Source organism: Haematobia irritans, chromosome 3 (assembly GCF_050003625.1).
Source record: "Haematobia irritans isolate KBUSLIRL chromosome 3, ASM5000362v1, whole genome shotgun sequence".
Taxonomy (NCBI): Eukaryota; Metazoa; Arthropoda; class Insecta; order Diptera; family Muscidae; genus Haematobia; species Haematobia irritans.
The window spans coordinates 117,490,660-117,508,789 of NC_134399.1; the positions used below are offsets into that span (position 1 = coordinate 117,490,660).

An 18,130-nucleotide genomic window follows, 5' to 3' on the forward strand; every position below is an offset into this window, starting at 1 on the left:
GGGTGTCGTGTCTTTTGGTGGAGAGCAGTTTGAGTCATAGACTTAAAGATGCCCAGTTGAAGGACGAATGGACAAGAGCTGTAAGATCTGTTTTGGAGAAGGGTCCTTATGAGGACTATTATTTGAAGAATGGTGTAATTTTCAAAGACCCTACAACGGAATTAATAGTGGTTCCACATCAAATGGAAGACGAGATAATAACGATGGCGCATAAACAAGGTCACTTTGGGGTGACCAAGACAAAAGATTTAGTGCAAAAACAATATTTTATTCCAGGACTTACCCAGAAAGTTGAGAGGATCGTGCGAAGTTGTGTGCAGTGCATCATCACGGACGCTAAGAGTGGAAGAAAGGAAGGATTTTTGAATCCGATTGATAAAGAAGCCCGACCTTTGGAAACCTATCACATTGATCATGTTGGACCAATGGAAACGACGAGTAAGGCTTATAATCACATTTTAGTTGTTATAGACGCATTCACGAAGTTTGTGTGGCTTTATCCCACAAAGTCAACGGATACTAGCGCTGTTTTAGAATGTCTAGAGAGACAGGCTGCTATATTTGGAAATCCAGTTCGGATAATTACGGATCGCGGGACAGCATTTACGTCCACAAATTTTGAGAAGTATTGCGAAGAAGCTGGAATACAACATTTGATGATAGCGACAGGGGTACCTAGAGGCAATGGTCAAGTCGAGAGGATACATCGAATTGTAGTACCCATGATTGCGAAATGTTGCCAAGAAGACCCAAAGAGTTGGTATAAGCACGTCCGTAAAGTGCAGATGATGATAAATAGTACACCACCAAGAAGTACTAAGGTGTCACCATTCAAATTGTTAACCGGAGTTGAGATGAGACGTGAAGAGAACCCTGACTTGAGAGAAATTCTAGAAGCGGAATTGATGATGGATTTTTGCCAGGAAAGAGAGGAAGTGAGAACTTCGGCAAGAGAGAATATAACCGCTATTCAGAATGAGAATTGCAAAACCTTCAATGAAAGACGAAAGCCAGAGACCGTGTATAAGGAGAATGATCTGGTCGCGATTAAGCGTACCCAGTTTGGTACTGGTTTAAAGCTGAGAGGTAAATTTTTGGGACCATACAAGATAACGAGAGTGTCACGACATGGAAGGTACGAAGTGGAGAAAGTCGGAGAGCATGAGGGACCCAACAGAACATCGACGGTAGCTGAGAACATGAAGCCGTGGGTTCTGCAATCCGGGGCGTATTGCCGTCAGGAGGGCCGGTTGTAGGATGGCAACCTTGTTGCATACAAAGACAGACAGTGAACAGTAACTTGACGCTTACTAGTACTTGTACAGCCTTCCTCAAGAACACTCTCTCTTAGACCGTGAACGAGAAAAGAAGTAGTCTTTAAGCATAATTTTAAGTGAATTAACTCATCCTTTATTATTTTTACTACTTGTAAGGAAATTATTCAATAAACTTCATTATAAATAAAAATCAAAAGAAAGTTTCCTACATATATATATATATATATATATATATATATATATATATATATATATATATATATATATATATATATATATATATATATATATATATATATATATATATATATATATATATATATATATATATTTTTTTTTTTTCAATGAAGAAAATATGTTAACAAAAACTTAAAGACAAATTAAAAAACAATATTTTAAAATAACGACAACTTTAAACTTATTGTCTTAAATAAGTGAAGAGCGCTCTCTCAATGAGCAGAGAAACAACAGCAACAGACTGAATGAAAATACAAGCTAACGAAAGGTTCTGTTCTGCGAAGAAAACAAATGTCAACCGTAAATATGTCGCACAATGCCTGCAGATTTGGTGTTACCAACGTTGCGGTAGAAGCGCTGTTTTGATAAATTCTTATAAAGGCATCGGCAGTTACAATACCAAATTGTCTGCCAAAATATTTAATGGAATGTAAACATTTATAAAAAAAGAGTATTTGTTACTACAAAGTAGGTTATAAATCCTATTTCCTTACATTTCGTAAAGCAGACAGAGAACTGAACTGGGTGACGCTGACGCAAACTGAGAGAAGCGCCGAAAAAAACTGCATAATATTAGAGAAATTTTTCCTCATGACTGCCACTTATTGACGCAGTTTCGCTTCACAGTTTCGTTCTCTTGTATTTTCATTCTCTCTGATAGCACTGTTAACAGCGTTGCCACAATAAATTTTTATTTTGGACCAATATTCTTCCGAAATTGGACAAAAATTCGTACCAGCGGACAATTTTTTTCAAATTACATTATGAAATAATAAATTCATAAATAAAAAACCTTAAAATCTAAAATTTTTACAATTTTTTTTCTTTGATACAAAATTTTGTCAAATTTTTATTTCTATTAAAAATTTTTATTTCTATTTACTTCTATAGAAAATTTTGTCTACATTTTATTTCTATAGAAAATTTTTTCCAAATTTTATTTCTATAGAAAATTTTGTCCCAATTTCATTTCTATAGAAAGTTTTGTCAAAATTTTATTTCGATAGAAAATTTTGTTTCTATAGAATTTTTTGTCAAAATTATATTTCTAGAGAAAATTGTATCCAAATTTTATTTCTATAGAAAATTTTGTCGAAATTTTATTTCGATAGAAAATTTTGTCCAAATTTTGTTTCTATAGAATTTTTTGTCAAAATTTTATTTCTACATAAAATATTGTCAACATTTTAAAAATATTGATAAATTACCGATTTGACGAAAATGGACCAAAATCAACCAAATTTAAAATTTACTAATGTTTTGGACCAAATTTGGTCCGATCGGACCACAATGGCAACCCTGACTATTAATTAACTTGGTATGCAGTGAGCATACATTACTCTCAAATGCACTCGCAACCACGGATGACACTCGAGCCCAAAATAATCTACCACAATTTGGAGAAAATTTTACCAAAATACCAAACAAACAAATCTTATTTTGCCAAAATTTTATTTCTATAGAAAATATAGAAAATTTTGCTATAAACATTTTTGACAAAATTTATTTTCTATAGAAAATTTTTTCCAAATTTTATTTCTATAGAAAATTTTGTCCCAATTTCATTTCTATCAAAATTTCATTTCGATAGAAAATTTTGTCCAAATATTATTTCGATAGAAAATTTTGTCCAAATTTTATTTCTTTAGAAAATTTTGTTAAAATTTTAAAAATATTACTAAATTACCGATTTGACGAAAATGGACCAAAATCAACCAAATTTAAAATTTTATAATGTTTTGGACCAATTTTGGTCCGATCGGACAAAAATGGCAACCCTGACTGTTAATTAACTTGATATGCAGTGAGCATACATTACTCTCAAATGCACTCGCAACCACGGATGACACTCGAGCCCAAAATAATCTACCACAAAATTTTTACAAAATTTTCTATAGAAATAAAATTTTGACAAAATTTTCTATAGAAATAAAATTTTGACAAAATTTTCTATAGAAATAAAATATTGCCAAATTTTCTTTACAAATAAAATTTTAACAAAATTTTCTATAGAAATAAAATTTTGGCAAAATTTTCTATAGAAATAAAATTTTTACAAAATTTTCTATAGAAATAAAATTTTGACAAAATTTTCTATAGAAATAAAATTTTGACAAAATTTTCTATAGAAATAAAATTTTGGCAAAATTTTCTTTAGAAATAAAATTTTGACAAAATTTTCTATAGAAATAAAATATTGGCAAAATTTTCTTTAGAAATAAGATTTTGGGAAAATTGCCTATAGAAATATAATTTTGACAAAATTTTCTATAGAAATAAAATTTTGGCAAAATTTTCTTTAGAAATAAAATTTTGACAAAATGTTCTATAGAAATAAAATATTGGCAAAATTTTGTATAGAAATAAGATTTTGGGAAAATTGTCTATAGAAATAAAACTTTTACACAATTTTCTATAGAAATAAAACTTTTACAAAATTTTCTATAGAAATAAAATTTTGACAAAATTTTCTATAGAAATAAAATTTTGACAAAATTTTCTATAGAAATAAAATTTTGACAAAATTTTCTATAGAAATAAAATTTTGACAAAATTTTCCATAGAAATAAAATTTTGGCAAAATTTTCTTTAGAAATAAAATTTTGACAAAATTTTCTATAGAAATAAAATTTTGGCAAAATTTTCTTTAGAAATAAGATTTTGGGAAAATTTTCTATAGAAATAAAATTTTGGCAAAATTTACTATAGAAATAAAATTTTGGCAACATTTTCTATAGAAATAAAATTTTTACAAAATTTTCTATAGAAATTAAATTTTGACAAAATTTTCTATAGAAATAAAATTTTGACAAAATTTTCTATAGAAATAAAATTTTGACAAAATTTTCCATAGAAATAAAATTTTTACAAAATTTTCTATAGAAAAAAAATTTTGGCAAAATTTTCTATAGAAATACAATTTTGGCAAAATTTTCGTTAGAAATAAGATTTTGGGAAAATTTTCTATAGAAATAAAATTTTAAAAAAAATTTCTATAAAAATAAAATTTTGGCAAAATTTTCTATAAAAATAAAATTTTGAGAAAATTTTCTATAAATATGAAATTTTGAGAACATTTTCTATTAATATAAAATTTTGAGAAAATTTTTTTTAGAAATAAAATTTTGGCTAAATTTTCTATAAAAATAAAATGTTGGCTATATTTTCTATAGAAGTATCTTTGTAGAAGTACCTCTTAGTTGGAGAGGAAGTATTTGCAAAATCTACCAAAAAAAAATCTACCATTCCACCAAACAATAAACAAATCTACCATTTTTGGTAGAATTCTACCAACCATGGCAAATGTTCTTACTACTCCGATAATTTCATCGTATCATTTATCATTTTGCATTTATATAGAGTCGGCTGTTCAGAATTTTATATTCTTTTAGAAAATTTTAGTTTTTTAAACGAAAAAAAAAAATTAAAATATAAAGAAAAATTAAAAATTATTATATTAATTTATAAACAGACAAACAAGAGCACTGTTATAAGTAAAATTAACAGTGTTGTTGCTTGTCTAGAGTACACATACATTATACTCAGTTGCGCTTAAGACCCCTCAATTTTTCTATGGAGAACGACAATTGCCGTAGAAATCAATCAACCAGTTTAAATTTAAACAAAGTCGAATGTGCCTAATATCATAGTATTTTAGAAAAAATGGGAGTTTTTCCCCAAAAAGGAAAAATTTAAAATTTTTACCTCACATACGACCATCAACCGTACAGTGAGCAGATAAACTACAGCAATGTTAACTGACGTCCTAAGTAAAATTAACAGTGCTGTTATTTTGCACATACATTAGCCTCTATTGTGCTTACGACTTACTAAATTTTCTATTTGGTGAACGATAATTGCCGTACAAATCAATAAGTCTGGATTTAAACAGAGTCAAATGTGCAAAATTTATATTTTTTTAGAAAAATTGTTGGTTTTCAAAAGAAGAAGAATATATAGGCAAATTAAAAATTGCGATTTTACATTAGAACACCATCTACACTGAAAGACAAATGTAGACAATTTGAAAGAAATAAAGTTTTCTTTTGAGGCAATGAAATATTTTCAAGCAATACATTGTTGTATCGCTAAATTCAGATTTATTTGCTCTTAAAGGAAATACTTTAAAATTTTCTAAATATACAAAAAAATAATTTCCGGATATAGAGAAATTGAACAGGACCATAGAAAAGGTCCTCCTTCAATAAATTGAAATTATATTTAATATTACAATACGATTATTTTATTTTAGATTATTTTTTTCCTATTTTCTTATTTGGGCTTGCAGTTCTTTTTAATAAAAAAAATTGTTTTTATGGCCTTACTTGTATTATACTTGTATAATTTATTTATCCAATAATTCGGTTAATATCATTAGTCATCGACAGACATACTAAAATTGTTTAATTAGTTTAATTTTAATTAAATTCCTTATACATTCCCCATGATTTGTAAGGCTATTGTTTTTTTTTTTTCTATAGACATCTAAAAATCTTTACGCTCCAAAAATCACTTTTTCACTTGGCATAACCATCGATAAATTTGTATACAAATTTACAAAAGCCATTATGATAATGGGTCGCAATGAAAAACAGTCAAATTATTTTGTTGATTCATAAAAGAAGCAAAGCAAATGAGCATGCAACAAATTGCACAATATTTGGGCCAAAGTTCAATGCCCTATCAAAAAAAAAAAAAGTGCGAGACATTAAAATGATCTGTGAAAAAAATTTAATAATTGAAAAATTTTCATTTTTTTTCGTAAACACAAATTACCAAGTGATGATATCTTGGATTGTGAATGGGCATAAGCACAAATGTGAGTTGCATGTCACAGTCAGTGTACGAGAAAAAAAATTATTCTTAAAAAAATGAATGAAATTCAATTGGGCAGATGACAAATTGTTGGCACAAACAACAAACATTAAATGCCGAATATGATATACAAAGGCAAAAATTTTGATCGGAATTAAGAGATGAGAAAACCCATTGCTTAAATTAAATAATTTGGATGGTGTGTGTGTAATGGGTTAAAGTTTTTTTGGCTGGCGGAAATTTAAGAAAATTATTTTGTACAATTATAAACTATAGATTAACTTATTTTTTTTTTTAATTTCGATTGAATGGTAAAATGTGCCACATTCTTATTTATAATAATTTAAACTATGAGTTAATAACGTTGACACACAATAGCACTGTTACGTCTACACATTTCTTGGTCTGTGGTATAATTAACAGTGTATGCAGTGAGCATACATTTGAGAGTAGTGTATGCATTGATCATACATTACTCTCAAATGCAATTCCAACTTTGTTAATTTCTCTTTGGAGAACGAGAATTCCTGTAACAATCAAATTCAACAAACAGTTTGCATTTATACCTGGGCGGATGTTCAGAATTTTGTTTTATTTTCTATTATTTTATTTTGTATTTAGAATTTTCTTTTCTTTTATTTATACTACGTTCAGTAAACAGTCTCTATTGAGCATTACAGATGATAAATGCATTTTGTAACCAAAAAGACTGAAAAACAAAACAACAAAAATAATACCAAAAAAATTATAACATTTTGATTTTTTTTTATAGTTATAGGTAATATTCTATGAGAAATACTACATACACTGCTTTACCACCTAGAAAATTTTAACCGATTTTTCGAAACCACCTCGTAAATTAGTTCTTCATTTGCTTCTACTTTGCCAATAGCAAAGAGCAAAAAGATTTCAAAACAGCTGAAAATATATTTTCAATAAATTCCAAATGATTGGCTGTTTGACAGAGCCATAGTCAGATAAACTAACAACCACCCAAAAAAATTCGAAACTAACAAACTGCAAGATAGACAAAACTAAGTGACAATGTGAATAACATTTCACACACTCAGTCATTACATTATAAAGGGTGATTCTTTTGAGGTTAGGATTTTCATGCATTAGTATTTGACAGATCACGTGGGATTTCAGACATGGTGTCAAAGAGAAAGATGCTCAGTATGCTTTGACATTTCATCATGAATAGACTTACGATCTGCCACAACGTCGAATTTTCAGTGAATGGGCCCTAGAAAAGTTGGCAGAAAATCCGCTTTTTTATCGACAAATTTTGTTCAGCGATGAGGCTCATTTCTGGTTGAATGGCTACGTAAATAAGCAAAATAGCCGCATTTGGAGTGAAGAGCAACCAGAAGCCGTTCAAGAACTGCCCATGCATCCCGAAAAATGCACTGTTTGGTGTGGTTTGTACGCTGGTGGAATCATTGGACCGTATTTTTTCAAAGATGCTGTTGGACGCAACGTTACGGTGAATGGCGATCGCTATCGTTCGATGCTAACAAACTTTTTGTTGCCAAAAATGGAAGAACTGAACTTGGTTGACATGTGGTTTCAACAAGATGGCGCTACATGCCACACAGCTCGCGATTCTATGGCCATTTTGAGGGAAAACTTCGGAGAACAATTCATCTCAAGAAATGGACCGGTAAGTTGGCCACCAAGATCATGCGATTTGACGCCTTTAGACTATTTTTTGTGGGGCTACGTCAAGTCTAAAGTCTACAGAAATAAGCCAGCAACTATTCCAGCTTTGGAAGACAACATTTCCGAAGAAATTCGGGCTATTCCGGCCGAAATGCTCGAAAAAGTTGCCCAAAATTGGACTTTCCGAATGGACCACCTAAGACGCAGCCGCGGTCAACATTTAAATGAAATTATCTTCAAAAAGTAAATGTCATGGACCAATCTAACGTTTCAAATAAAGAACCGATGAGATTTTGCAAATTTTATGCGTTTTTTTTTTTTAAAGTTATCAAGCTCTTAACAAATCACCCATTATATGGAATCTATATCGAAATCTGAACCGATTGAAATCAAATTTCACATGCATAGTTACTATGTTGAATCTATTCCCTGTGCAAAATTTCACGTAAATCGGATAACAACTTTGACCTCTGTGGTCATATGACGGAAAATCGGGCGAAAGATATATATGGGAGCTATATCAAAATCTGAACCGATTTCAACCAAAATAAACACGCATATGCAGAACCTTAATTCTACTGCCTGTGTAAAGTTCAAATTCAATTCTACTTCCTCTGTAAAATTTCACGTAAATCAGAGTAGCACTTTTGCCTCTGTGGGCATATTAGCCCAAATCGGGCGAAAGATATATATGGGAGCTATATCTAAATCTGAACCGACTTCAACTAAATTTTGCACAATTAACGATACTATAAAACGTACTCCTTTTGCAAAATTTCAGGCAACTCAGGGCAAAACTCTGGCTTTTGAGGCCATATAAATCCAAATCGGACGAAAGATATATATGGGAGCTATATTTAAATCGGTACCGATTTTAACCAAATTAAGCACACTTAACGATACTATTAAACGTACTTGTTGTGCAAAATTTGAAGCAAATCAGGGCAAAACTCTGGCTTTTGGGGCCATATAAGTCCAAATCGGGCGAAAGATATATATGGGAGCTATATCTAAATCTGAACCGATTTCAACTAAATTTGGCACAATTAACGATACTATTAAACGTACTCCTTGTACAAAATTTTAATCAAATCAGGGCAAAACTCTGGCTTTTGAAGCCATATAAGTCAAAATCGGATGAAAGATATATAGGGGAGCTATATCTAAATCTGAATCGATTTCAACTAAATTTGGCACAATTAACGATACTATTAAACGTACTCGTTGTGCAAAATTTGAAGCAAATCAGGGCAAAACTCTCGATTTTGGGGTCATATAAGTCCAAATCGGACGAAAGATATATATGGGAGCTATATATAAATCTGAACCGATTTAGCTGATATTTGCAGTTTTTACGGGACTGACAAAACATTCAGATGTACACAATTTGAAGAACGTCGGTTCATAAATACGTGAATTATGATCAAATCGGTTATAACTATATATGGCAGCTATATCTAAATCTGAACCGATTTTTTCCAAAATCAATAGCGATTGTCTTCTACCCGAAGAAAGACGTTATGTCAAATTTTTAGGACGATCGGACTTAAACTGCGACCTGTACTTTGTGCACAAAATTACATATACAGACAGACGGACGGACAGACAGACAGACAGACAGACAGACGGACATCGCTAAATCGACTCAGAATTTAATTCTAAACCGATCGGTATACTAAAAGATGGGTCTATGACAATTATTTCTTGGCGTTACATACAAATGCACAAACTTATTATACCCTGTACCACAGTAGAGGTGAAGGGTATAAAAAGTTTATATTTGAGGTTATCAAAGGAAGGCATACTGTTCGAATTATTGCAAAAATAATAACATTACATTTCCCAAGAAAATTTTCAGTATAGTTATATCAAAATTAAATCAATAAGATTTGTGTTTTAGGAACTAAGAGAACTTGCTTCTCTCCTAGAACATGTAATATACAGGGTTGCCATCTTGGTCCGATCGGACCAAAATTGGTCCAAAAAATTATTAATCGGACCAACTGGAATTTGACTCATTTTGGTCCATTTTCGTCAAATCGATAATTTTTTCAAAATTTTCTATAGAAGTAAAATTTTTATAAAATTTACTATTTTCTATAGAAAGAACAAATTGCAAAATTTTGTACAGTAATAAACCTTAAAATTAAAAATTGTGCAAAAATTTTGTACAAAAAAACATTTTTTAAAAATAAATGCCAATAGTTTATTAAGCTTGAGATCTTCAAACTTAATAAACTATTGACATTTATTGAAGGAAATAGATCGAATAAATCACCAAAAAACAAAAATTTTGTAAAAATTTTATATAGAAATAAAATTTTACTATAACTTTCTACAGAAATAAAAATTTTGTATAGAAATAAAATTTTGACAATATTTTCTATAGAAATAAAATTTTTACAAACTTTTCTATAGACATAAAATTTTAACAAAATTTTCTACAAAATCTTAACAAAATTTTCTATAGAAATAAAATTTCGACAATATTTTCTATAGAAACAAAATCTTGACAAAATTTTCTATAAAAAAAATTTTGACAAAATTTTCCATAGAAATAAAATCTTGACAAAATTTTCTTTAAAAAAAATTAACAAAACTTTCTATAGAAATAAAATTTTGATAAATTTTTCTATAGAAATAAAATTTTGATAAATTTTTCTATAGAAATAAAATTTTGATAAATTTTTCTATAGAAATAAAATTTTAACAAAATTTTCTTTAGAAATACAAATTTTATTAAAAAATTTTCTTTAGAAATGCAATTTTGATAAAATTTTCTATAGAAATAAAATTTTGACAAAATTTTCTATAGAAATAAAATTTTGACAACATTTCTATAGAAACAAAATTTTGACAAAATTTTCTATAGAACTAAATTTTGACAAAATTTTCTATAGAAATAAAATTTTGACAAAATTTTCGATAGAAATAAAATTTTTACAAAATTTTCTATAGAAATAAAATTTTTACAAAATTTTCTATAGAAATAAAATTTTTACAAAATTTTCTAAAAAAATAAAATTTTTACAAAATTTTCTATAGAAATAAAATTTTGAAAAAAATTTCTATAGAAATAACATTTTTTCAAAATTTTCTAAAAAATAAAATTTTTACAAAATTTTCTATAGAAATAAAATTTTGACAAAATTTTCTATAGAAATAAAATTTTGACAAAATTTTCTATAGAAATAAAATTTTGGGAAAATTTTCTATAGAAATAAGATGTCGACAAAATTTTCTATAGAAATAAAATTTTGACAACATTTTCTATAAAAATAAAAATTTGACAAAATATTCTATAGAAATAAAATTTTAACAAAACTTTCCATAGAAATAAAATTTTGACAAGATTTTCTGTAGAAATAAAAATTTTGAATAAAACTAAAAATTTGACAAAAATTCCTATCGGAGTAGATTGTTTAAAAGTTTTAACTTTTAAGTGTTAGTTTTTTTTAATTTGGAAAAATGGTTCGCTGGTATTGTCTCGAAAATTTTAACAAAACTTTCCATAGAAATAAAATTTTGACAAAATTTTCTGTAGAAATAAAAATTTTGAATAAAACTAAAAATTTGACAAAAATTCCTATCGGAGTAGATTGTTTAAAAGTTTTAACTTTTAAATGTTAGTTTTTTTTAATTTGGAAAAATGGTTCGCTGGTATTGTCTCGATAAATTGAAATTGAAATTGAATGTTGGTGCAAAATAAAATTTCGTTGTGGCAACACTGGTAATACATAAACATCTCATGTAAATTAACAGTGCTGTTAGGTGCTAACAGTGCGTAAACAATAGAGTGTTTGCAGCCAGGGTTGTATCCATTTGTTTTGTGATCCCACTATATTTGACTTTATAAAACATATCAACAAGTTAATATAGCAAAAATACGAGGCTTGCCTTTTATATTTTGGGTTTAGAGAACAAAACTAAATATTAATCGAAAATCGCATTTCAAAATGTTCCCCATTTAGATCTATAGACCTTTGCATGCGTTTGAACCAATTATATAGGCACACTGAAAAAAAAACATATCTGGTTGCAAAGATTTTGTCTTCAGACTAATGCAAAATTCGCTTTAAAAATTTAAGGCATTACGACAATAGTTTTTTAGTGCATATAAATTGATATCCTTATGGAGCCTCCGAGGTCCCCAATTTTCGTGCCATCCTTTTCACCTCGTGATGAGTTATATAGGACATAATATATTAATGAAATATTGTGAATTCTGTAGGCGCCAATATAAAGGCCTCTTAAAAAGTAACGCCATGTGAAAATATATTGATTAGTTTAAATTGTTCACTTCTGGGCGTTGATAGATATTAGAAGGACGGACAAAAATGGGTAGCAGAGCCATAAAATGCCTAAAATTCCATTTCAATATTATTTCAGCTTAAGGCAAAAAACATGATTATTTTTGTACAAAATAAACCCAAAAAACAAAAGAAAACTGTTGAAAACGTCAGAGAAGCAAAGATGCAAAGAGCAAAGTCAACGGCTGATGACGACAACGACAACTACAAGCAGTGACAATAAAGAAAACAAGATTTTGCCATCAAGAGATATTTGCTGCTCAAATGTTACTCCATAACGAACAGTGGAATTATTTCGTATTTCTAAAGGATTAAAAATAAATTTAAAAATTTTATATTTTAATTCAAAATAAAAGTAAAAGAAAACAATTTTAATATTTAAAAACTAGTTGATTATGTAATGAAATCGATAGTCTTTATACCACATGAGCTATTTTCCATAACTTTATCCTCATTTCCGTGAAATTTTTTTTTTTACCCACTGTTAGTTTTTTGAAAGGATAGCGCTGCTCTGCCACCAGGATGGATGGATGGCAGTTGTACTTCAAACAACAAATAAACTCGCACTCAGAGACAAACGAACATAAATTCAACTTCAACAACATTACTTGAGAGTTTGCAAATCGCAAAACATGCGACAGCAGCCAGTCAGACGTATGGTGGCATGCGACACAATTTGCTTTTTGGAATAAAAGCAAAAATAACCCAAAAAAAACGAAAACAGCATAGTAATGACAGACAAACATTGAGATAAAGCGATAAGCCAAAGAAACAAAACGCATAAATGAAGAAATGCAAATGCCCGAAATTGCATCGAACGAGACAAGAATTGAGAAGCCCTAAAAAAAAACGAAGAACAAACAGAAGTTCCCAAAGACATATTTGTGAGCATTTATTTTAGAGCATTACCACTCCGAAGGGAGGCAAACTCGTTTTACTGTGCCATTTAAAAGTTTTAAGTACAGATTAAGTTATTGCTGCAATGAAGAAACTAAAAATGTCTTTGTTCAGCAGCCAAAATCAGGATAATAAATCAAAGAATATGTGCTACTTAAAGCTATATTCATGATGGTGGAGAAAAGATATGAAAACGAAGAGACGTTATTACTTAATTAAATTTATTTTATTTAAATTTCCTATAGAAATAAAATTTTGAGGAAATTTTCTATACAAATGAAATTTAGACAAAACTTTCTATATAAATAAAATTTTGACAAAATCTTCTATAGAAATGTTAATAAAATTTTCTAAAAAAATACAATTAAGACAAAATTTTCTGTAGAAATAAAAATTTGACAAAATTTTATGTAGAAATAAAATTTTGATAAAATTTCCTATAGAAATAAAATTTTTACAATTTTTTTATAAAAATATAACTTTGACGAAATTTTCTATAGAAATAAAATTTTGATAAAATATTCCATAGAAAAAAATTTTTGATAAAATTTTCTATAGAAATAAAATTTTGGCAAAATTTTCTATAGAAATAAAATTTTGACAAAATTTTCTATAGAAATAAAAATTTGACAAAATTTTCCATAGAAATAAAATTTAGACAAAATTTTCTATAGAAATGAAATTTAGACAAAATCTTCTATAGAAAAAAATTTTTGACAAAATTTTCTACAGAAATAAAATTACGACAAAAATTTCTATAGAAATACAATTTTTTGACAACATTTTCCACAAAAATAAAATTTTGACAAAATTTTGTATAGAAATAAAACGTTTACAAATTTTCTATACAAATATAATTTTGACGAAATTTTAATAGAAATAAAATTTTGACAACATTTTCTATAAAAAAAGATTTGGCAAAATATTCTATAAAAAAAAAGATTTGGCAAAATTTTCAATAGAAATAAAATTTTGATAACCTTTTTAATAAAAATAAAATTTTTACAAAATTTTCTAGAAATAAAATGTTGACAAAATTTTCTATAGAGATAAAATTTTGATAAAATATTCCATAGAAATAAAATTTTGACAAAATTTTCTACAGAAATAAAATTTTGACAAAATTTTCTATAGAGATAAAATTTTGATAAAATATTCCATAGAAATAAAATTTTGACAAACATTTTCCACAGAAATAAAATTTTGACAAAATTTTGTATAGAAATGAAATGTTTACAAATTTTCTATCAAAATATAATTTTGACGAAATTTTAATAAAAATAAAATTTTGACAACATTTTCTATAAAAAAAGAATACGCAAAATTTTCTAGAAATAAAATTTTGACAAAATTTTCTATAGAAATAAAATGTTGACAAAATGTTCTATAGAAATAAAATTATGACAAAATTTTCTATAGAAATAAAATTTTGACAAAATTTTCTATAGAAATAAAATTTTGATAAAATATTCCATAGAAATAAAATGTTGACAACATTTTCTATAGAAATGAAATTTTGACAAAATTTTCTATAGAAATAAAATTTTGAAAAAATTTTCTATACAAATAAAATTTTGACAAAATTTTCTATTGAAATAAAATGTTCACAAAATTTTCTAGAAATAAAATTTTGACGAAATTTTCTAGAAATAAAATTTTGACAAAATTTTCTATAGAAAAAAAATTTTGACAAAATTCTATAGAAATAAAATTTTGACAAAATTTTCTATAGAAATAAAATTTTGACAAAATTTTCTATAGAAATAAAATTTTGATAAAATATTCCATAGAAATAAAATTTTGATAAAATTTTCTATAAAAATAAAATTTTGACAAAATTTTATATAGAAATAAAATTTTTACAAAATTTTGACAAAATTTTTTGTAGAAATAAAGTTTTGACAAAATTTTTTGTAGAAATAAAATTTTGACAACATTTTCTATGGAAATAAAATGTTGACAAAATTTTCTATAGAAATAAAATTTTGACAAAATTATCTATAGAAATAAAATTTTGACAACATTTTGTATAGAAATGAAATTTAGACAAAATCTTCTATAGAAAAAAATTTTGACAAAATTTTCTACAAATTTTCCAAAGAAATAAAATTTTTACAAAATTTTCTAAAGAAATAAAATTTTGACAAAATTTTCTACAGAAATAAAATTTTGACAAAATTTTTTAAGGAAATAAAATTTTGTGTAAATTTTGAAAAAATTTTCTAAAGAAATAAAATTTTGACAATGTTTTCTATAAAAATATAATTTTGATAGAAATAAAATTTTGACAAAATTTTTTGAAAAAAAAAATTGACAAAATTTTTTATAGAAATAATTATTTGACAAAATTTTCTATAGAAATACAATTTTGACAAAATTTTTATAGAAATAAAGTTTTGACAAAATTTTTTGTAGAAATAAAATTTTGACAATATTTTCCATAGAAATAAAATTATGACAAAATTTTCTATAGAAATAAAATTTTGACAAAATTATCTATAGAAATAAAATTTTGACAAAATTTTCAATAGAAATAAAATTTTGACAAAATTTTCTATAGAAATAAACTTTTGACAAAATTTTCTATAGAAATAAAATTTTTACAAAAGTTTTCTTTAGAAATAACATTTTTGCAAAAGTTTTCTTTAGAAATAAAATTTTTACAAAAACTTTCTATAGAAATAAAAAAAATTTACAAAATGTTGTTTCATTTTGATTTTTTTTTTATAGAAAAATGTATTCGTCGTCCGTGGCGTCAAAATAAATACTGAAGTGTATCGATAAAATATCATAAAAACAATATTGAAGCCTTTAGGCCGCACACCATGGTCATTCCACGCACGAGTCAAACCAATAATTTCTTAAATTTAAGTTTCCTTCATTCATTTCTACCGCACAATGGCCACCAACAACTATGAATCTCAATCCGTTGGATCTTAGCGCTTGGAGCATTTTGGAAAGTAATATTGATACTAAATAATGCCAAAGTGTCGATCCTATCAATGTAGAGCTATGCCGTAAATAGGCAAAAATACTCCAGAGCCATTACCATTCAGCATGTGATGACATTGTCTAAAGTTTTCATTTCCTGTCATTTCGAGCACATCTGAACTACTTCTAACATACGATATTATCTCTGATTTGGTTTTTGCTTTTGAAACATAAAAGAAAAATAAATTCTATATTAAAAAAATAATTAATTTTGATTGGCTTAGATTTAAACCTCTAATACCCCACTTTTTTTTTTGGCAGCTGATTAAATTTTCAATGTTAACGACACAAAAGCAAGATAACTAAGCAAGAAAAATGTATACCGTAAAGTTCAGCATATGTTGCAGAGCCTCTTGAATAGTTTTAAATAAGTTTTCTTTTTATTTTGCCCATTTTTGTTGTCTTAAGGTGTGTTTTACTAAAAGCTTCCTTATTAAATGAAGCTTGGCTTGGGCATTAGAGGGTTAATTTGATCTATTAGGAACGAAATTCCTCAAATGAGTATTTATACGCTTTATAGCCAAACAACAGCACTGTTAACTTCACTTAACATGCTACTAACATTCCAATGAGTATTTAACATAAATGATCTCTGGTAAATGTCATTTGACATTAGGAAAGTAAAAATGACAATGATGAGTGCCATTGGGGATATTACAAATCTATTTTAATTAAATTAATTAATTATTATTGTTTAATGTAATATAATGTAAATTTAATTTAATTTAGTTTTCTTTCTACGTAATTTGTAAACCTCCATTGGAGCGAGCTAACCAATTTTTAAAACGTAGAACGGATTGGTATGAAAATCTTTCTATATAATAATATGCCAGTAAAAAACTTAACTGTAAAATAAAATAATTTAAAATTAAATCACAAAAAATATATCGTATAATTTATACACGTTTTTCTGATTATTCACATTGTTGGCTCAGTTTTTTTTTTTGTTCTTTTTCGGCTAGGTATAGTGGCAGCCCGATATTTCAGGCCCACTTAGAGTATTCAAACCATTGTGATACCACAGTGACTATCAAGGTCATTTTTTAATACGAATAATAATATTCTTGAATTATTCCACTATTTTCATCCAACGTTTCGTTGGGTTTAAATCGTCAATTTAGCTAATAATGTGTTTGCCAAATTATTTCTCTCCTCAATAATAATACTCTACTTACGATCATCCCCCGTTTTACGAACTTTAACATTTTAAAGTGACACTTACCTAAAAAGAGAATAAGAAAACAATCATTTTAATTAAGTTTATGCAGATATTCAAAAATATAAAAATTAAAAAAAATGAACTTATCAAAATGTCAGTAACATAAAACAATGAAAAATGTCAACCCTTAGGCCAGACATCATCAGTATTTCGACAAAAAAAGTTAATCCTTCAATATAGCCCGGAGATAAATGATATCCTCCTTTCAACCACCAACAATCACTGACATTGACAATTACATTTTAACAAACAAAAACAGAAATAAACTCTTCAATCAACAATAGCCAATCGAGGGATGGGGGGGAGGGAAGATTATATCGACAAAAAAGTTGCCTAACTTGGAAAAATTGCAGCGGAAATCATAAGGTAAAAGCTAAGGTCGAGCAATAACGAATCAGATTCAGTGTACACTAAACTAAAAAAAAAATAAAAATAAAAATTGGTATCCTAAAGTAAAGGTAAAGCTTAATGAAGGATTGGAAAAATTTTGACTTAATGTATTTTATATATTAAAAAATTAATTTTGTTATGATTTCAGACGGTAACCTCTGTGGATTTAGGTTTAATATTTATTATAGATTTTTTTTAAGTTATTATAAATAATAAATAAATAATTTTTTTCTATCATTTATAAAATACCATTGTCATTTATGTCACTGCTAAAAATATACACTTTCACTTGGGTGAAGAATATCAAAACCAACATCCGTTCTTTCTTCCCA

General features: G+C 27.2%; 1 protein-coding gene across 1 annotated transcript in view; it reads right to left on the reverse strand.

The window, feature by feature from the left end:
* Positions 1-18,130, reverse strand: part of NetB (Netrin-B) — a 517,230-nt gene that overhangs the window by 329,218 nt on the left and 169,882 nt on the right.